General features: G+C 44.1%; 1 pseudogene; it reads right to left on the bottom strand.

Moving 5' to 3' along the window:
• Positions 1-17,231: 17,231 nt before the first annotated feature.
• On the bottom strand, positions 17,232-18,742 carry LOC147648029 (syncytin-A-like; annotated as a pseudogene).
• Positions 18,743-21,834: the final 3,092 nt, after the last annotated feature.

Raw genomic sequence — 21,834 nt, 5'->3', positions numbered from 1 at the left:
TCCTTCTGCTTTTCTTGCTTGCATCCTGGAAAAAAAAATTGGATCTACACAGCCTCTGATATTCTACATTCCTCTTGCTGCATGTCTGGCTGTGGCAGCTCATGTCCAAACACAACTGCATCTCTGCTGAGCACGGGAATGGACGGCTACAAACAGGGAGGTCCCCAGTGAACTTCAAGGCAGACCCATGGGGAAGTGCAGACTATTGGGATAACTCTGGGCAGAGAAGCTGTTCTGTGTCTCTGATTATGGTGCTGCTGCCCAGAAACTAGGCAAGAAAACTGTACTCCTTAATATAAGACCTATGGAGCAGGTATTTGTTTATTCGATTCCGAGATTTAGGGGCGTTGCTTCACTCATTCATCCATTCTTCACACCGTACTACCTTTTATATATTTTTTTAGTTAATGTGCACATTATACTTTCCTAACCTTCATATTGCAGCGTATTTTCCAATCACGTGGTTATGTAAGCCCTTGTAGCACGTGTGCGGTTTCTACATGAGATGGTCCTCAGCCTCCTGGTGGTTGTTTTGGATGATGGCTCGTAAGACTTCCTCAGGCTTGAACTTTTCACCCCTGCTTCCAAGGCGTGCTCTATATGATTGTCTGCTCACATAGTCTGTGGTTAGTTTTTGCAGTTCACTTGTTCTGCTAAATTTGCTGATTTCTGAAAAGTGCTTCATTTACATACCCTGTTACAACACAACTACTTACTGCACAGCTCCAGCTTTTTGTGTAGCTCAAACATTATCTCATTGCCTTTGCAACAAGTCTGCCCTTTCTTTTATCCTTTGCAAATTCTTTTGCAGCTATAGTCTTGTGGTCACAAAATATTTACCTGTTTTGATCCTGAATGTCATTTTAATTTGCTTCAATTTGTGATACATGGTGACAGTTTGGTTACAATATCATATGAAACTCTGGCTCATCATGCAGGTTCCTAAGATTAGTATTCCAGTTCCTAAAATTCCTACAAACAATTGTGTTAGCCAATTCGTATAAGGTAGCCAAGATCTTAGAGTTTCCCACAAATGTTTACTCCAAGACGTATCGTCTTTGGTTACTTCAGGGAGCACCTTTGCACGTTGCCAAATGGTATGGATATCCATTGCTCTTTGCCCTGACTGATCTATCTAAGTGCAACAACTGGTATTAATTAGAATACAAACTCTTCCCATTTGGGATTTTATCATCTCTAACACCATGTGGTTTTGAAAGACTGCTTCTTTTAGTGAGTTTATTTCATTTTGTAGTCTTAGTAAGTGTTGTGGTTTTAAAGCATTAGCTAAAAAATCACTAGAAAACTTATTCATTTCTTGCTGTGAGATATGGATTAGAAGAAGAGCAAAACAGGGTTAAAACTTTAAAGGAATAAACAAAATTTATTAACAAAACTACAAGAACAAGAAACCAGAATAAAACTTCCAGAGCTCCTTTTTCCCCACTACTCAACCATTCTCTCATTCACTTGACAACACAGAGACAAAAAACTTTGATGGTTAAAACAGTCCCAACTTTGCTATAGTCTCTTCATCAGTCTTTGTAGAGAAAAAGAACTTCTCTTTTGCTAATCTATGGAGTTGTTCACAAGAAACCATTTTCCTATGGTTTTCTATTGCTCTGATGCCAGCCACCTGGAAAACTCTGTCATCAGTTCTCTCCTCACATTTTTTACATCACTCTGAGCTGTGTTATGGGTCATGGGTCAAGGGATGTCATTTTAAGGATTAGTTATTCAAAGGCAAAAGTGCTCTTCATCTGTCTCTGTGAGTATCTCTGGAAACAGAAGTTTTCTCTTAAGGCCACAAATTTTCAACAACTCTCCCTTCTCCGTTTTTGTTCCAGCATCATGTAAGATCACAACTACTTCACCATTTGCTTAAATTCACACTTTGAAACACTCTATTCCCCCCAAAATACTCTTTCATGAATTAAAGGAGTTTTTCAGAACACTATTGTCCATCTTTATAGTTTTAGCTAAAGAATATTTCAGCTTATTAAAGCATCTCTTTATTTCTCTCCCCATCTGAGGCTGAATTCCTTTCTTCACTGTCTTTGATAGTTTATGTTTTCTCTTTACCTGTTGATCACTCTCTCTTTTCCTCTCTCTCTCTGGATAAAAAAGGATTAATCTTCAAGTCTCAGCTGGGTAGTGAAAGAGTTAAAATCTTGCCCAGGTTTTGTAGATGGTTCTGTGATCTCTGCCAGAGCAGCCGCTGGACCTGTCTGCAATGGAAGATTTTTTTCATGGTTGCTCTGGAAAGTGTAGTCACTGTCTCAGCACACTGCAAGTCAATGGCTTTCTCTCTCCTTACTCGGCAGTCTCTGATGAAACTCAGCAACGGCAAAAACTGCAGCCAAGCCAGGGACCGGCCTGGCCTGGCCAGAGCCCAGGGAGAAGCCCTGCAGGCCCCATCTCCCGGCCGGGAGCCACAGCAGGCCCAGCCCAGCCCCTGCCCGGGCCACATGGTCTGGGCAGGGGAACGGGAGGCCAGCTGGAGCTCTGTTACCTTTCACAGCCAGGAAACAAAGAGACAAAGAAATTCCCAGGCTTAGATCTTAAGGTGGTGTTCATAGGTTGATCTCACTTTTCAATGGTCAAAACTGCTGTCAATTCTCAGAAATGGCCAGTTGTTTGCTGGGAGAAAAACTCCCATCAGCCTCCAGCAGTTTTAACTTCTTTAGGTGTTTCTCTTTGTTTTCTTAAATGCCAATCTGTCACAGTAAGTCATCTGCTGTTGAGTTAGCAATCCTATTTTGACTGAGATGTTTGAAATTGCCTTTTCCAATTGTGCAATTCTTAAAATTGGGAGCAACGCTCTAACAAAACTGTGAATCCTTGCGCTGCATCACACCAGTGGGCTATTGGGTGTTCTCTTAGCGAGTCTGTTCTTCCATAGTCCTTGAATAATAAGTGTCATTTCATTAGTTTGATTTATAACCTGTAAATGAGGGATAAGGCATCCCATGGTTACATTGGCCAGTGCAGTCACCTGGTAATTGCTTTAATGCTGTTCCATTCCCACAAAACCACCAAGATGCATCAGTAAGATCACAGCTGGTATCAATTCTCACAGACTCGTTTCTGGTATGTCTATCAAAAGGTCAGGTTTTCCGCCTTGGATGAGTGACATGGACCCACCCAGCTGTGTTACCGGAAAAGTTGCTGAGATCTGTCCCAGACTTGTTCAGCCCTGTGTATGTGACTGACTCCTTGATAGGTAGTAATTGGAAAAGGGGCTTTCCCAGGGAAGATCCTGCCTGTCTACATTGAGCACTAGTATTGTGTAAGCTGTAGGGGTTCAAATCTGACCAATTACTTGATGGTACCCCTGTTAAGGGAAGGTTCCATTGTTGCACCTCTCTGCAAAGACAGAAATCCCTGAGTCCTGTGTAATTAGCTGTGGCCCCTTTCAGTGTTACATAGGTGTCAACATTGAAGGCAGTGACAGTATAATCAATGCAAAAGACAGTGAAATACAATATTGATTTAATGGTTTATGAGTGAATTGCAATTTTAGTCTATGATCCCCAACAGGTTTGGTCATCCAGGGTTTACTTGGTGATTTCTTCACTGGGGTGTAGTGAATCAAGGTCGTCTTTCCTTTACTCAAATGGATGTAAAGGCAGTCAGAAGCACTTGGAACAGTCTGTCCCACTTTTCTTGCAGAGGATCACCTGTAAAATTCTTACCATACACTCAGTCACCAGGATCAGTTACATGCAATTTATGATCTGGCTGCTTAGGTTGAATCTCAAACACAGCATTAAACTTCTGGAGCAATTGTTTGTTTATAGCCATTAAATAGTCATAGATATATTGATTACCAATTTGCGCCAAATTTTCATCACAAGTAACATTTCATCCATAAGGTCTGCCAATAAAGCATTTCAAATGGGCTAACTTTTTATTTAGACCTAGGTTTTATTCTGAGTCTGATAAGGGCAATAGGTAAAGCTTGATACCAATATAAATTCATTTCTTGACCAATTTTAGCCATCTGTTGTTTGATCATAGGGTTCAGCTTTTCTACTTGACCACGAGCTTGTGGTCTATAGGGCGTGTAAAGCTGCCATTGGATTCCTAATGCTTTGCTGAGAGCTCACACCATTTGTGCACAGAAATGTGATTCTCCATCAGAGGATATTTCTCTAAGTGCACCAAACCTAGGTATGATCTCATTCAACAATGCTTTTGTCATTTCTCTAGCTTTATTTGTCCTACAAGGGAACGCTTCTGACCACCCAGAGAAAGTATCAGTAAGTACCAGGAAATATCAAAATCACCTCCCGCTTTCTTGGGAGTTCAGAAAAGTCTACCTGCCACAAGTGTCCAGGAAATGCTCCTCCTAAAAACTCCTTTTTCTAGCCTAACAGTTGGATTTGGATTATTCTTCAAACACGTCACACATTGTGATGTTACTTCTTCAACACTTTCCTGCAAGCTTAGGCCTGCAATTTCTTCCCTTAGGTATTGGGGTAAGGGCTCTGCTCCCCAGTGAGATTTCTCTCCCCACCTTCAGACTTCACATAATGTCTCATAAACTTTTCTGGTGGTATTAGTTGACCTGTTCCTAATTTTCCCCAACCATTTTCTAGAAGTTTTCCTTTATTTTCATTAATCCATTTATAATCAGAAGGTTGGTATTTTACAGGCTGCTTAGTTGATACTGCAGTAGGTATTAGAGCTGCCACAAGTGGTTAATTTCTTTTGGCAGTGATTCCAGCTTCAGAATCTGCAAATTTGTTGCCTGCTTCCGGGAGGCTGTTACCTTTAGAGTGCCCTCAGCAATGTATAATTGCCACTTGCAATGGGAGTTCCAACACCTCGGGTGACCCTGAGGATTTCAGCTGCATGTTTGACGATCTCCTTTGGTGAATGTAGTCAGGAGTCCCCTTTCCCTCCTTATGGCTCCGTGGACATGAACAATTCCATAAGCATATTTGGCATCAGAGCAAATAATATTTTTCTTTTCCATTGCCATTTCTAATGCTCAAGTGAGGGTGTCCTGGTTTAGGGCAAATTTGGGAAGAAACCTCCAAATGCCGTCCCTCCTGAAAGCAAATTCAAGCTGCCCCTCCCCCAATTGGTTTGGGAAAAGATTTCTTTGGAGAAAAATGGACAAAATGTTTATTTAGCAGCCAAGTATTCACAAGTATAAAAAATGAATAATATTAAAAAATAAAACTTTTCACAGTTCTGAAGAGATGGTAAATTCAGAAAGTCCTTTTTTGCAGAGTGTAACTCAGCTCACTCAGTCTCTTATCAGTCCCTCTGGTGCTGGAGTGCAGAGTCCCAGGCCCTGGTGGGCCACAGGCATGAGCTCCTGGTATTTCTCTGTATTTTCAGTACAGAGCAGGTTTAAACCATTCCAAGGAAAAGAAAAGCCACAGTCCAAGGGACTTCTCTGCCTCAGCTAGCTAAAAAAACTAACTAAAAGCAAAGGAGACCTCTGTCTCACTGTCCATCCATACTGCAGACAACACAGTCCAGGAGCAGGATGCAGGGGAGTGAGGGCAGTTTCTGAAAACAAACTGCATGCTTCCTTTTTTCCTCTCTTTGCTCTCAGAACCAGTCTTAAACGTGCAGAAATTAATATCCAGCGTCAACAGAACAGACAACTGGGGATACAAGCATCATAAAGTCACCCCAGGGCTATTATCTCAGTCTTTTATGCTGAGGCTCCTGCTGGTCACGGGTTTGACTCGATTACCTCCAAGACTGTAGTCACAGTGTAGCCCACCCTTTTCACTCCCTGTCTCACAAAACTGCTGCCAACAGTGAACCACTTCATGGCACCTGGGAGCAGCTCCTCCTTTAGATCTGGGCAGCTGGAATACACAGCTTTGATGGTCTCTAGGCAGTCACGTACTACAGGTTCAGCTTCAGACCCTCCTTGCAGAAAAGAGGCAGGGTTAATAATATTGGTCACTTGAATTTCAATATTGTCAGATTCAGCCAGGACTGCTTGGTAGTTTTGGAACCTCGAGGAAGACAACCAATGGTTCCCTTTCTGATCTAATACAGGTGGCACTGTGTGTGACACTAAGACAATCATCTTTTGCCCTAGTGTAAACTTCTTTGCTTCTTCAATGTTTGTGATCACTGCTGCTGCTGCCCTAAGGCAGGCAGGCCAGCCTTTGGTCACAGTATCAAGTTTAGAAAAATAGGCTACTGCCCTTTTGTAAGAACCCAGGTGTTGTGCCAGAACCACTAAAGATATTCCCCGTCTCTCATGGGAGAATAACCAAAATTACTTCTTTCACACAGCCCCAAAGCAGGGACCCTCATGAGTTCACGCTTCCATTTTTCAAAGGCCCTGTTTGCTTTGGGGTTCCATATCACGGCATTTTCAGAGATTTTCACTAATTCATATAAAGGTTTTTCAATTAATCCATAGCCGTGTACCCACAGTTGGCACCAACCTGTCATTACAAGGAAAATACAGAGTTCTCTTACGGTCTGTGGTTGATGTGTCTGGAAAATTGCTTTCTTCCGGGCAGTTCCCAAGGACCGTTGTCCTACAGAGGCCTCATATTTGAGGTAGGTCACTTGTTGCTGTTCCAGTTGGGCTTTCTGTTGAGATACTTAATAACCATTCAATCCAAGAACATTCAAACTGCCCATTCAAAACATTCTTTAGTACTTTCAGTGGCAATCAACAAATCATCTACATTCTGTGGGAGTGTTCCTTGCCTGGCAGAGACTGCTATTGCTCTAATTCTTTAGCCAATTGATTCCTGTTACAAATGACTCAGACCATAAGCAGGAATGAGTAAATAAAATTTAGTTAGATCCTGTTCAAGTTACAAAGCAAAGTGGGGAGGGCTGGGAGCATTGTGAGACTCTTTCTGCTCACCAGAGGCTCAGCCCACAGAATGGTGTCTCTGCCTTTTATACACTCAAGGTTGCACCAGCTACATTAATATTGATAAGCAGTCCCTGTATTTCCTCCCAGCACCTCCCGCAGTCCGTGGCTTTGCCCATATATGTATACTTGGCTCCTCCTAGGGTCCGTGGCCTCATCCCTAGCGGTAGATTTGGCTCCTCCCAAGGTCTGTCAGTCAGTCCTCTGTGCCTTTTGTTGGTGAAGCCCTTCTTGCATCTTGACTGATGGTGAGATGTTGGCCTGCCAAGCCTCCCAGCACCCAGTGTCCCCCACTCCCTGCCACCTCTTGCCAGGGACAAGAGTACGCCCACCCTGATGTGTTTTGACAGCTCTGCCAGCCAGAGCTGCCAGGCAGTAACCGCAGAAAGGAAGGGGAGGATTGAGGGGACAGCAGAAAAGGGTTGAAGTCCAAACTGGAACCACAGGAGTACCTGTCAAAAGACCTATAAATCTTAACAGAACTTCTTCCCAACATACTTAATAACTCCTCCTCATTTGCGTGAGCCAATCATTACACCTTATTCATTGCAATTCCCAAAAACTTTGGGAATTTTTTTGAACCCTTGAGGTAATATCCTCAATGCATCCAGCTAAGGTTGTTTTTTCCTGCCAGTGGTGGGATTCTCCCATGCAAAAGCAAATGTATTTTGATTTTCTTCTGCAAACGGAAGACAGAAGAAAGCATCTTGAAGAACTATCATTGAAAACCCCTTCCAGCCCTTGAAGACATGACAGGTGACATCAGCCTGGAGGTCAAAAGCCTGGCAATTCAGACATTGTGCCTTCTCAGGGCAGGAGACCACGCTCCAATCTCCACGTTCCAGAGGCTGCAAGATCAGCTCTGCGGAGCATGGAGGTCATGGCCTCATCTGTCGGGTCTTTGCTGGCTGCGCTGCTGGAGTACTGCTGGCAACTGATCTGGCAGGCTCTGCCTGCTGGGCCCACATGAGCAGGCAAACATTTCCCTTTCCTTCAAGATTGTTCTTTTCTTCTTTTTGTTTTTCTTTAGTATATAAATATAGGATGTGTTATAATAGACAGACTCCCAGGATCTTTCTTTCGCTGCCCAGGGTGTGCAGGGCATGGGGAAGAGGAGGGAAAGGATGCTTGTGCTCGGCAAGCTGCCCAGGCATGCAGTGGTGCAGGGAAAATGGCCAGAAGCCCTTGGCCTTTGGTGGTTTTGCTGAAGGCAGAAGCCCTGTCGCAGCCAGGAAGCGCCATCTGTGTCCTCGTGCCCGTGTGGTGCTGACTGGGTTGCTGAGGACTCCCAGGTGCCTCTTGATCCAGCTCCTCTGGAGATCCTGTGGGGCTGCAGCGCTGCTGCCGGGCCACGCCGGGGGAGATGCTGAGGGGATGGGGTGGTTGGAGGCCATGAAGGGATGAGAGACTGCGGTGGCCATGACAGGACAAGGCTGTGGGAAGGCACGAGGGGGATGTGTGGAGGCTGGAGGCTCCAAGGGGACAGGAAGCTCTTGAGGAGCTGGGGCAATAGGAAGCCCTGAGGAACTGGGTGTCAGAGGGATAAGCAGCCCCCGGACAGCCGACGCCCAGCAAATCTGACGCTTCCCCAAAGTGTCTCCCAGACCTGCGGCAGAAGCCATCAAGGCTGGGCTTTACCAGGATGGTGGGGACACCCTGAAGTGCGCAGGCTGGGCTGGCTGGGGACAGGGAGGACAAGGCCCTCCTGCTGGAGTATGGCACAAGGTAGTGGGAAGTCAGATAACCTGATATTTTACTCCCAAAACGTTCTTTCTTTCTCCTAAAATTTATCTCAGATTTTGTCACAAAATTATCGCAATGTCCTCTCTAGCTATTACCTCAGACTCTTCCTCAAATGTAATTTTGTCTCTTCGAGGTCACTTCTAATTATCTGCCAAATGTCCACTACATGTACTCCAGAGATTGCTTCCGATTTCATAATTCTCTCAGCCTAGTGATTACCTCAACTTTAACCCCCAAATGTTCATTCTGTGCCCTACAGATGACACCAGATAATGCCAGCATTCCTCTCCTATGAAGTTCTCTCCCTCTGAGCCACTCCAGGTTTACCTCTCACAAACTGAAACACTCCCTAGTCCTGAGACAATCCTGCCCCATTCTCCTCTACGTGTATCAGCTCTGGGCTGCCCCAGGGCACTTCCCACACCGCTTATGGAAGGCCACCCAGTGCCTGGCCCGAAGGGGCGGACACAGCGGGTTCGAGCTCGCGCCCCGTGGCTGAGGGGAGCGGCGGGCCGGGGCCGCCCACGCCTGGGCGAGAAACGCCCCCTGCGGCAGGGAGCGGCGGCGGTGGCGGCAGCTGCGCAGTGGGGACGCGCCCGCCCCTCCCGTGTCCCTCAGGGAGCGCCCACGTCTGCTCAGCAGCCCTCAGGTACCTTCAGCGACCAGCATGTGTGCTCAGCCACACCCGGCATGCCCGACTCCACCTCAAATGCGGCCCACGTTCCCTCAGTGACCCCGACATCCCCTGAGGGACTCAACAGACACCCGCCTCTGCTCAGTGACCCCCATGTCACCTCAGTGGAATCCTGAGCACCTGCCACCCTCAGTGACCCTCATGGCTCCAGAGTGGCATGCAGGGAATCTTCATGACACCTCAGCAACACACGGGGCATCCGCCTTCCCTCAGTGACGCATGAGGCACTTATGCCAGGAAAATTAGTCCACAAACACCGGAGGTTTATATCCAAAATAAAGACGGAGGAGTCTTGTTACTTTATTTGAATAAAGGGAAAGGCCATGGGGCATTCCCCTGGGGTCTCTCAAATTTTTAGAGGATGCAGCCTCCTTTTTTTCCTAATTTCCCGGCTGCATTTCTCACTCTCTTTACCCATTGGTGGAAGTATTTGAGAGGTACAGGCTTCCCAAATTGCCTAATAAAGACCCCCTTCTAATGTATACCCCACCCCCCCTTTTTCTTATCCTATGGATCTGATGGTTCCACGCATTGCTTCTTCCATCTCTCAGTACCTAGTTGTCATGGAGTTACTTTACCTTTAAGGGAGTTGGAGTTGCTGGGAACTGCCTGGAGTCTTTTCTCCTGACCAATTATCGGTCATTGCTGGGAATTGACAGCAGTTTAGGCCATTGAAAAGTGAGATCAACTTGTGAACCCTACCTTAAAGCGTAAAAGCAGAGCTCTCTGGGTTCTCTTTGTTTCCTGGCTGTGAAGGGTGGCAGAGCTCCCGGCTTCCCGTTCCCTGCCCAGGCCATGCGGCCGGGTGGGGACGAGAGCCGGGCCTGCCACGTCTCCCAGCCGGGAGATGGGGGGGGACGCCTGGGGAAGGTTTTCCTCGGGCCCCAGGCCGGGCCGAGCTGATCTCTGGCTTGGCTGCAGGTTTTGCTGTAACTACATTCACTAGAAACTGCCGAGTGAAGAAAGAGAGAGGCCCTGGACTTGCAGTGGGCTGGAGCAGCAATCACACTCTCTAGAGCAGCTGTGAAGAACTTTCCATCACAGACGGCTCCAGCTCCGGTTCAGCAGAGATCCCCGAACCATCTACAAAAGCCTGGGCAAGATTTTAACTCTTTCATTACCCAGATGAGACTTGCGGATTAATCTTTTTATCCAGAGAGAGAAAAAGAGAGTGATCAACATGAAAAGAGACTTTATAAACTACCAGTGACAGGAAAGAAAAGAAGCTTCAGGAAAGGTAGAGAATTAAGAAGATGCTTTAATTAAGCTGAAATATCTCTCTGTTAAAACTATGGAGATGGACAACGAAGTCCTGAAAAGAACTCCTTTAATTCATGATACAGGATCTAGAGAGGAATAAAGAGTTCAAAGTGTAAATTTGAGTAAAAAGTAGAGTAATTATGGTATAGTGAAGTGCTGGGAGATTTGAAGCCTTGAGAGGCAATGAGAAAACTGTTTTCTGGTGAAGCTCACAGAAACAGATGAAGAAGACTTTTTTGCCTTTGAATAACTTATCCTTAAAAATGCTATCTCTAGACTCATGGCCCATACACACTTCAGAGTGATGTGAAAATGGGAGGAGTGGGCTCTAATAATAGCAGCTCTGGGCAGCTGACATTAGGGCAATGGAAAACTATAACAAAAATAGTTTTCCTGTGAGAAACTCCATAAATTAACAGGAAGAAACTTCTGTTTCTCTACAAAGACTGGTGAAAAGACTGTAGCAAGAATTGGGACTGTTTTAACCATCAAAGTTCCAAAGTTTTTGTCTCTGTTGTCATGTGAACAAGGGAATAGTGGGTAGGTAGGGGATGAAAAGGTTTTTCTGGAAGTTTATTCTGGTGTTCTTATTATTGTAGTTTGTCAATAAACTTTCTTTTTTTTCCCTTTTAAGCTCTATGCCTGTTTTGCTCTTGTTCTAATCCATATCTCACAGCAAGAAGTAAGTAATTTTCTTAGTTATTGGTTTAAAACCACGACACTAGCTTTACCCGCAGCTTGTAAAGAGAAATCTCTCTCATTCCTTTCAACTGGATACCTATTCTGGGAATCTAGTATCAGCTCAGTGACCCACATGTACCCTCAAGATCACTTGGGTTGAAACAGAGAAATTAAGAATCAGCAATCATTTATAAAATTGCCTTGTGTAAAAGAAGGGGCTACAAAACCTGTGTGAAATACTGACTGCTCCCATATTAGCAGGAAGAGAATAAAGACTACTGGATGAGATAAGGAGCTGGAATATGTAAACAGGCTGCAAGCATAAATGTGCCATAGGATGAGGGTGTTCCTTGGATTCTTTTGGACCCCTAAGCCAGAAGAAATGGAAAGAGGGGGGTGAAAAGATCTCAAGGGAGCATGCGCAAGAAGACAAAGTGAAAAGTTCAGCTGAAGGAAAATTGCTCACTTCAGCCCCAAAGACCCCCAGAAGACCAGCAGAGTGAGTATTAATTAATACTCAGTGAGGAGGGAAGAAGCCAGCCAGGAAAATGATTTTTCTGAGCGAAGCTGCTAAGAGCTTCCCCTGTGCCTAGTAAAAACCAATAGCTGTCTAGTTCTGCGATCTGACAACCCATTAAACCATTTAGAAGCTGGCTCTGCCTCTGTGAATTCTACATTTTAAAAGACAGGCAAGCCCAAGAGGGCTCTCTCTTGTTTCCAGCCTTGAAAGGTAACTGGGCTCTGGCTGGGCCTGCCCCACTCCACTGCAGCCTGCGAGGCCTGGAGGGGCCGGGCCAGGACCCAACAGGAGCCAGGCGGGGGATGGGAGGCTGCAGGGCCCTGGCCAGAGCTAAGCCAATTCACAGCTACTAACATCTTACTAACACCAAGCCCTGGCCTCAGCCCTGGCCCTGTCTGCTCGTGCTGAGCCAGAGTCCGCTGGGCCCTGGGAGTAGCTGCTGGCCAAGCCAGGCCCCCTCCAGTGCGACCCCCCACAAACGGCTGCCATCAGTGGGAAGGGGGAGCCATCAGTCTGCAGCTGAAATGAAAAACAGCAGGGGCCAAAGACCAACCACACAGCCAGAACAGCCATGACCACTGTGGTCAGGTCCCTGAGATCTTAGAACAACCACAACATGGCCTCAAATCCATCACCGTAACTATTGCAACCACTACCCAGCAAAAATCATCATATCCATCTGCAGGCCTGGGTGAGATATTAACTCTTTCACTGCAGAGAGAAGACCTAGAGACCATAATCCTCTCTCTAGAGAGAGAAAAATATAAAGACACGTGTAAGATAACATAAAAGTTAATAAAAAAAAGATCAAGTTCCAAATCAAAGAACCATGAGGAGATGCCCTAATATATCACTGCCATCTGCTGCAAGTATTTCCACCGAGGCTCCCTTCTAGAAATGTCCCTGCAGCACATCAGCATCAGCTCTAGGTTTGGTTGCATCAGTGGGGCAATTCAAGCCTTACCCCATGCAAACAATCTCCATTCTCAGGCAACATTTTGCTTTGGGTTATCGTTGCAGCTCTTTTGGCTGTGTAGATGGCCCTAATAACAGGAAACAAGCACCTCAGAACTGGTATTATCTTTCCAGCAATGAAGGAAAGAAACTCAAACCAAACAAAGTTTCTAAAATAGTGGTTTTGAGAGAAGAAGTGAACCCCTATTCTTCTCACTTCTTGCCTGTAACCTGGAGAGGATGGTTTAAAGGCACAGAGTCCCTGCTGCTTCTTGTGCTGTGCTGCTGAAACACTTAGTGACCATATTTGTTCATAAGCCAAGCCACTTTTTCCATATCAGCAAGCTGGAGCCTGGTGATGGGGAAAGCCTGCCAAAACCTCCAGTTTGTTTCCTGCCACTTTCTGGGATGGGCCCAACAGTATTTGAGTACTCAAATGCTCATTGACTTGAGTATCCAATGAGCAGAGGCTTAGCAAAGGGATGACACTTCTCTTTCTTCTGATTTCACCAGGAATATTTTCCATTTACATCATAAGGAAACCTGAAATTTTCAGACTGCAGGGTGACAAATCTGCAGGTGGCTCCTGTGTGCCCAAAAAGGCATTTTTATCTCAATACATTTGTGGAGGCATCTTAATGTATCTCTGTTGAATATAGCATGCCAAATATTTCTTTCCTTCCCTGAAGAGCACCTGGGGGATTTCCTTTCTTTTCTTCCAAATACCATTGTTTTCAACAACAGGACAAAAAGCTTGATGAGTTTTGTTTTATGGCAGCTGTGCTTGAGGGACCGACAAGAACTGCAGAGATGCCCTTCATGTAATGATACTTGGAAATAGAGTTAGTTAGAATAGCAAAATCCCTCTTCCAAGAAGCCTGTCAAGCTGGTGTGAATCCTCAGAGAAGAAAACATGTATTTGCATGTCTTTATTTCTCCACTAACTAGATCAGTCCATGAAATCAGCTGCCAAAGCAAGACCGGCTGGATGTTGGAAAAGCTGGGGCTGCTTTGGGGCTTGTGTTTTTTGATGATACAGGAAGTCATCTCTGTCTCTCTGCCAGGGAAAAAAGTACCACTGCAGAGTGGAGCTGAAACAATGGGCTCTGGGAGAGCAGTTGCAGATGGGAAAGGAGCAGGTGGAGCCTCTTGTTTCCTTTTTGCTCCAGGTTCAACTCCTGATAGCCAAAGGAGGGACCCCACAGCTGCGGCAGCCCAAACTCCTCTCAGCTTTGCTGCGTGACTTCCTGAGCTGCTGCCTGCAGACAGACGAGGCACAGTGCTGGTCTGCTGAGGAGCTCCTTCAGGTAAAATGCCAAGGGGCTGCAGGTGAAACAGTGGCTGAGGGATGGGCTCCTTCTCCACTGAATTCCAGGGCATCAGATGTGCCCCCCTCCTCCTCACCTCCAATCTTGGTGCTGTTCAAGTGAGAATGGTGAGGAATCCTAGACTGGGCAGGGCTGGCAGGGACCTGTAAAGCTCATGTGGTCCGAGTGCCCTGCAGGGAGCAGGGACCTCCTTACAGAGAACAGGATACTCAGACCTGAGCTATTTCCAGGGGTGGGGCACCTACCAGCTCTTGGGCCAACCTATGCCACTGCTGCCCCATGCTCCTTAGACCTCCTCTGACTCAATGCCCTTTTCATTTAAAAAATATTCCCCTGCCTTTGAAGCTCTTAGCTTGGAAAATCATGCTTTCTTCTTCTTTTCCTTTCTGCAGCATCAATTTGTAACATCGGCCAAGCCTGGCTCCAGCCTGGTGCCACTCATCCTTTCCGTGAAGCAGTGAAAGGAGAGAACAATAATGTTTTAATCAAATTAGAACAGTTTTCTCCATGGCCAGCTTAGAGTAATATTGTAGAGTAGTAATGCAGAGTTGAATTTTACAGTAGGATTATAAATCCATAAACTTTCTTAAGCCTCATCTCCTTTGGATGATTCCCCTCCTTCTGACCCTGTGAGAAAGCTCAACATTTCCTTCTGAATTGCCACTTTTTCCTTAGAGGTAGAAATTGACATTGATGTCTTCTTTGGTATGGTTTGTAAGTGGGGAAGGCTCTTCTTCAGTCATCCTCTCCAAAGATCAGACTATTCAAGAGGCATCCTGTTCACATACTGTCTTTCATCAATCTGCTGCTGCTCTCTGTAAACAATTTGGAATTTGAAAAACACTGGCTCGAGCAGTGGTTGCAGCATGTCCTGACAGCGCTATTCTGACACCAGTGCAAGATGGAGGAGCTAATCCTCGGGGACTCCAGCCCCATGAGTTTGGCAAACTGATATTACTGAATTTTCACCTTTTGGACCATTGCATTATGTGCATATGTCAGTGGATACTTGCTCAGCATTTGTGTGGGCTTCTGCCCATTCATCTGCCTCAGCTGCTGCAGCTCAACAACTTTGGAGAAGGACTCCAACTTTTGCTGTGATGGGCTGCCCCAAGAAGATCAAAACTGACAATGGTCCCATATATTGAGCGACTTCTAGTGCTAATTTTTTACAACATTGGGGTATTCAACTTCTCCATGGAGTCCCATATAACTCGTGTGGCCAAGCAATTGTTGAATGCATTCGTGGCATTCTTAAAAGTCACCTTAATATTTTGGAAAAAGAGGGGAAAATAGGGGGGATTCTCCCCATGAAATATTGGCAAAACCATTATTTGTTATAAATTGGTTGAGTGTAGGTGGACGACAAGACCATCCTCCTGCAATAGTACACGTGCAAACAAACCAACCTGATTTTACTTTTAAAAATATGCAAGTTAAATATTTTCCTCCTCTGACTGGGTTATGGGAGGGCCCAATGCAGTTATTAACTTGGGGAAAAGCATATGCTTGTATTTCCACAGGGAAAGATTCAGCTACATGGATTCCTGCAAAATGGCTTAAACCATGCTTACAGAAGAATAATGACATCAGCTCTTTGTCCTGAAGCATGGAAGAGACATCAGCATGGAATGAACTTGGCATTGACACCATTGCTGAGTGCCCTGCACCCTGACAATAAGGATGCAGTTGGTTTTTTGCCAGATCTTACTGCATTTTATGTGGCTCTTTGAAAACAATTGTTGACAAGAGACAATTAGAGACTCTTGAATGTGTTTGTGGAGAACAAGGGCTTGACTATTGACCCTGGCTATTGGTGTGTTGTTCTTGGTGTAAACAAGAGAGTTGGAGAGTCACTCGGGCACGTGGAAGAGAGGAGGTGTATAAGTGTCAGCCATGTATCACACGGGTTATTACCTACTCTAGAGCACGATGGTTGAGTGACTTTGTTGGTCCATCATTAGATCAGTTGCCTGGAGGGAATGCTCCAAGGCGTGCAGTCAGAGTACTGCATGAACAACAACATTTTCTAAACTCATTCAAACAGATTGAAGATTTTGGACAGAGAGTATTAGCAGACATTAGCTTTGAGCTTCTTAAACGCTTAGCATTATTACGTATTAGGCAAGGCAATAAGGTAGTGAACACCAAGTGTGGAATGGGTGTTGGAGTTGCCCAAAGTTGGCAAGTTTGTAGTCGTGAACGGGACATGGGAGAAAGACGATGGTGTAGTGCACGCCCCATGGCGATGTTACTGTTGATTTTGGGGGGTTTTTCATTGTATGGTGAGGGGTGTTTCTGGACAAAGCACAAAGAAATGTTTGGGTAACCTGGGCTAATGTGTCTGGTATGCAGGATTTTTGTCTCAGTTTACAGCAGGCCAATAACCCTTTTTGAACTTGCTTAATTGGCATTCCCCTTCAGGAGAACAAAACAGATTTTTCTGGTTGGTGGGACCTGAAAATTGTAAATTTAAGAAGCGGCAGAAGTGATGACTGTCTCAGTCCAAAGGGACAGTATACTCGGCCGTTTATGCACAATGCAGCCTGGCAGAAAAGAGTAATTGCAAATTTGAACTGATCATATCCTATTCCATTTCAAGAACTGGATTTGTTAGCCAGTGTTTTCCCAACCTTGGATGTCAGTGTTACTGTTCTGCCTAGTTGCAACAGTATGGCCCCACCGTGGCAAGCAGTTAATGGTACAGGAGTAGTTTGGTTTGGAGATCCTTGGATTAGTTGGTTACAAGAGCAAGGAGGAAAAACGTTGTTTGAAGGTTATCCAAATGTTACAGGACAATCTCCATGGAACAGATTAAAAACAGGGGGTCTGACAGGAAACACTTCAGGAGAGTGGGAACTCCCACCGGGATTCTTTTTGATTTGTGGGAATCGAGCCTGGCCTGGTGACGAGTTTGGCGGGAGAAAATGCAGCACTCAATATGAATGATCAGCAAATCTCATTTATTGGTAACTCTAAAACCACTTATATAGCATCAATAATTAGGCTCATACATAGTGCAAAAGCAGGCTCATTATTGGATATTTCATTTAAGGTCAACTCCACCTAATTCTACATTCCTGTGATAGCTCATCTATGCTGAATTCACATTCTTCTGATCACAGCATCCTGTTCTCAGTTAACAGTTATCACTAAGGCCTTCCTGACTTTTGCAACATTTCACACCAACTGTACTCCATTGTCTAACTCTTTCCTAGCTAACTCCTGCATGGGAATATGACCTTTGCTTGCTAGCCGTTCCTCTACAATTCCCCCGTTTTCTTTTTGTACTAACGAAACTGTAGAAGTAGCCTTTTTTACCATGTTTTGCAAGCATTGCAGTATGCAAGGAATAAACAGTAACACAATCACAATGATCAATATAACAACAATTGCCATTTGTGCCAAATTTTTTAACCATCCTGTAAGACCTAGGGATTGAAACCATTCCTCTAATGGATTTGTTTGCATGGTTAATTTTTTCATATTGCTCTGTAGCTGTTGAAGACGAGCATGAATAGACACTGAATGATCAGAAAGGTTCATGCAACACATCCCATCAACGTCTTCACAGCCATGGCCCTGTGCTAATAGCAAAAAATCAATAGCAGCTCTATTCTGCAATACAGCATGCCTAACACTGTTCATATCCAAAAGCAAATCAGACAAAACCTTTGATGTAATGTTAAACTGTTTTCCTGTCCAACATGCCAGTTGTCATAACTGTGTTAAGGCTTGAGCACTAGATACTCCAGGTGTAAAAATAAATGACACAATCACTGTAGGACGTTCCCAAAGTTCAACCTGATCTTTGCATTCTGGTCCCCATTGAAACACACTTCTCTTTGTTCGTAACCTGGTTCTATTGGCTCCTAAGAGTTGCTGTATAGTGGGTGCAAACAATGTCAATTTTCCAAAATAACAAGGCCCTCCATAAATGTTTGCTGGCAGTCCTTACCATGCACGATCTCCACAAATTAGAAAAATACTAGGTGGTAATTGTAAAGGTGTACTGCTAGAATTTACTTTGGGAGACCAATTGCCACAGTATGTATCATTATTTTGCAAATATAGCAAATTTTGTGGAGAAACATTTGTACCATTTGGCCCATGAGACTTCTTTGCATGATTGCTCCTAGCCCTATTGACAAAATTTAAACAGTAATTGCTAGGGGCTGAACCTAACAGTCTTAACTCTTGTGGTTCTGACCCAGTAACATTTAAACCTGTAGCAATGTTCCAATTTTGAGCACCAATGGGATTTGACTGAATTAAACCTTTGTCACAGATATTGATCCTGAATTTACCTGATGGAATTTCACATAATGTTTTGTTTGCTTCCTTGGGTGTTTTCCAATTCTTTGTCCAGTTTTTAAACATTGTGGCATTGAGTGAATCATCTAAAGGTGCGCCCACTAAACAAGTTCGAAAAGGATCTGAAGGGGTAGCCATTGAAAGGCAAAAATTATCCTGTCCAGTTTGATTAGCCCATGTTACCCACATATTTTGACTCTCATCCATGTCAATCAAAAACCCTTAATTTCCCTTTATCATGGTAAACCACAACAACAACCTGATCAGAAATAGTCCTTTAAGGACTTTAAAAAGATTGTGGCAGTTCCGCCAGCATTTTGGCTGGATCCCATGTGAGATCTTGCTTCCCTTTTCTTTTACCCCTCTGCCTCTCCCATCGATTCGGTTGCTTCGAACCACAGGGTGTTCCATCTTCTCAGCAGCAGGGATAACTTTCAGGGAAAGACCCTTTCTCTCGAGACTGCCGTTTTAAGAATTGCTCCCAATTTTTATTTTTTACCCCTGGGATATCACACCTGACTTGTGTAAGTGTCTTACGACAACGTATTGTGGTTATTTCAATAATAAAGAGTAAAGGGGTGTTAGGATGATAACAATAATTTTCTGGACTTACCCCAAAAGCAAAAATCTCCCACCATCTATCAGATCCTTTTTCAAATTGTCCTGTTTGCACACCTTCCTGTAATGCAATCTCTGTTAAATTTCTTTCAAAGTTTTAACACTCTGTACAAATCCCTCTTGGAGATCTACCCCACTTAGAATGTATTCACCACTTTTCCTTACAGACCTTACAAATGTAACATACAAAAGGATAACATTCACAATTTGTTACTGTACACAAGATTTTCATGTGAGAGTTCATCAGATCCCGTCTCTATGTTGATGGTAGAGAGCGAGAAGTATCTGCTAAATTTTCTGGATCAGCTGAAGGTAAATCACTGGGATCAGCAGCACTGGGATCAGCAGGTTTAGTCCATCGGCTTGGCACCCAGACAGGCCCTGTGGGGGTAGACACACAAAGATAACCACGTCTCCAGTATAGTACCTTGCTAGGACCTCCCCACAGACCTATTTTTGGATCTTTATAGCGAACCCATATTGGACTTTGAGTTTTTTCTGCTTCAGGTGCACTATGACGTATTGCTGCAGGCAAATCGCTGTTTCCAAAGATACACAGAAAATTTAAAACAAATAAGCAACGCAATAATCTTTCTTGTGGATCTTTGATCTCTCTAAATTTGTTCAGATATTGCTTCAAAGTACCATTAGCTCGTTCTACTATTGCCTGACCTGTGGGGGAATGAGGAATCCCTGTTATGTGTTTGATTCCCCATGATTGCATCACCTGCTTAATTCTACTACTGCAATTAGCAGGCCCATTGTCTGTTTTGATAGAACGTGGAACTCCCATGACTGCAAAACAACTTACTAAATGTCGCTCAACATTCCATGCTTTCTCACCAGATTGAGCTGTAGCCCAGATGTAATGACTGTAAGTATCAATGGTGATATGTACATACTTAACTCTCCCAAACTCTGCAACATGAGTAACATCCATTTGCCACAACTCATTAGCCTGTAATCCTCTAGGGTTTACCCCAAGACCCAATCCACTGCCTTGATTGTGAAAACTACAAATAGGACAAGCTTTGACAATAGCCCGAGCCTCCTCTAAAGGTATCTGAAACTTCCGATGGAGACCTTTTGCATTTTGATGAAAGATGGCATGAGCTTCTCTAGCTAATGTCTGTGGTGGGACAGGATTATTTTGTGTCAATGAAACCAGTCGATCTGCCCTAGCATTTCCTTCTCTTAAACCCACATCCCATTTGTGGCTACAAATATGGATAATAGCAAAGGAAGCAGTCCTCAACTTTACTGCTCTTTGAAGTTGCAAAAACAGTTCATATAAGCGAGGGTTTTTTACTTCCTTGATGTCTGCATTTTCAATACGTTCACTCACTCCTGCAACATATAAAGAATCAGTTACCACATTAACAGGACCCTTAAACTGCACCAAAACCCAAACAACAGCAACTAATTCAGGAGTTTGTAATGTGTCCTCCTTTTGAGCTGGAATAATGTGATGATTCCATTGTCCTTCTGAATTTTGCCATGTAGCAGCAGCTGTACGAGATTTCTTTCCAGCATCAGTGAACAGAGTTGATGCCTCTGGTAATGGCACAAATGATCGTTTGGGCTTTTCAATCCAATTCTGCTGACCTATCCATCGTAGTGGTATTCAAGGCACTTCCTCAGTACTGACTACACTGCTGTTGTCAAGCAATGCTTCTTGCAATGTGGAGCTGTGAATTAAATACCAGTCTAAAGTGTCCTTTTTTATTGGTATCTGAATTACAGCTGGATCTGCACCCATAATCTGCCACAATCGCTTCCGCCCTTGTTTTATCAAATTTGCCAAAATTTCAGTTTTTTGAATTAATGTATGTCTCTGTTGAAGTGTTGGCAATAACCACTCTAATACCCATATTTCCCCTGTTTTCTTTTGTTGTTGCGTTAAGGCACCGATGAGATGTTGAGGTCCAAACCATACAGTAAGGTTAATGTCCAAGTCTGGATCTCGCCTATGAACAACACCTGTCTGGATACAGTCCATTATTTTATTGAGAGTTTCTTGTTGTTCACTGGTGACCTGTATAGGTGCTGTAGGATCAGTTCCTTTTAACAAAGGTCGTAAGTATTGTAAAAGTTCATTAGGAATACCCACAACAGGTTTAAGCCATTGTAAATCTCCAAGCAATCGCTGAGCATCATGAACAGTATGAAGTGACATGTTCAATGACAGTTTCTGAGGGGCAACATACTGCTCAGTTAAAGTCCACCCGGGATATTTCCATGGGGATGACTGCTGTATTTTCTCAGGTGCAACAATCAGTCCATTCTGAAGTAGTTGTGTTTGAATGTCCTTAACTTGTTTATCTGCAAAAGGTTGTAACTGAGCAAAAAGAATATCATCCATATAGTGATAAATAATAGTTGTAGGCCATCGAGCACGTAGTGACTACAAAGAATTGTCAACGTAAAGCTGACACAAGGTAGGAGAATTACGCATACCCTGTGGTAATACTGTCCATTTAAACCTCTTGTCTGGTTCTGCTCGATTTAATGATGGCAAAGTAAAAGCAAATCTGCAAGTATCCTGTTCATGCAATGAGATAGTGAAAAAACAGTCCTTTAAATCAATTATTAACAAGGGCCAATTTTTTGGTAACATTGCAGGATTGGGCAAACCAGGTTGTAGTGCCCCCATTGGCTCCATTTGTTCATTTACTGCACGTAAGCCGTGAAGCAATCGATATTTCCCGAATTTCTTTTTTATAACAAAAATAGGAGTATTCCAAGGACTTGTTGACAATTTTAAATGTCCTTGTTGATATTGTTCCAGCACTAATTGATGAGCTAGTTGCAGACTTTCCCTTTTTAAAGGCCACTGTTCAACCCATACTGG

Source organism: Cyanistes caeruleus, chromosome Z, assembly GCF_971803275.1.
Source record: "Cyanistes caeruleus chromosome Z, bCyaCae1.hap1.1, whole genome shotgun sequence".
Lineage (NCBI taxonomy): Eukaryota > Metazoa > Chordata > Aves > Passeriformes > Paridae > Cyanistes > Cyanistes caeruleus.
Note: the sequence above shows the minus strand (reverse complement) of the source record. Positions and strands in the feature narration are given on the sequence as shown.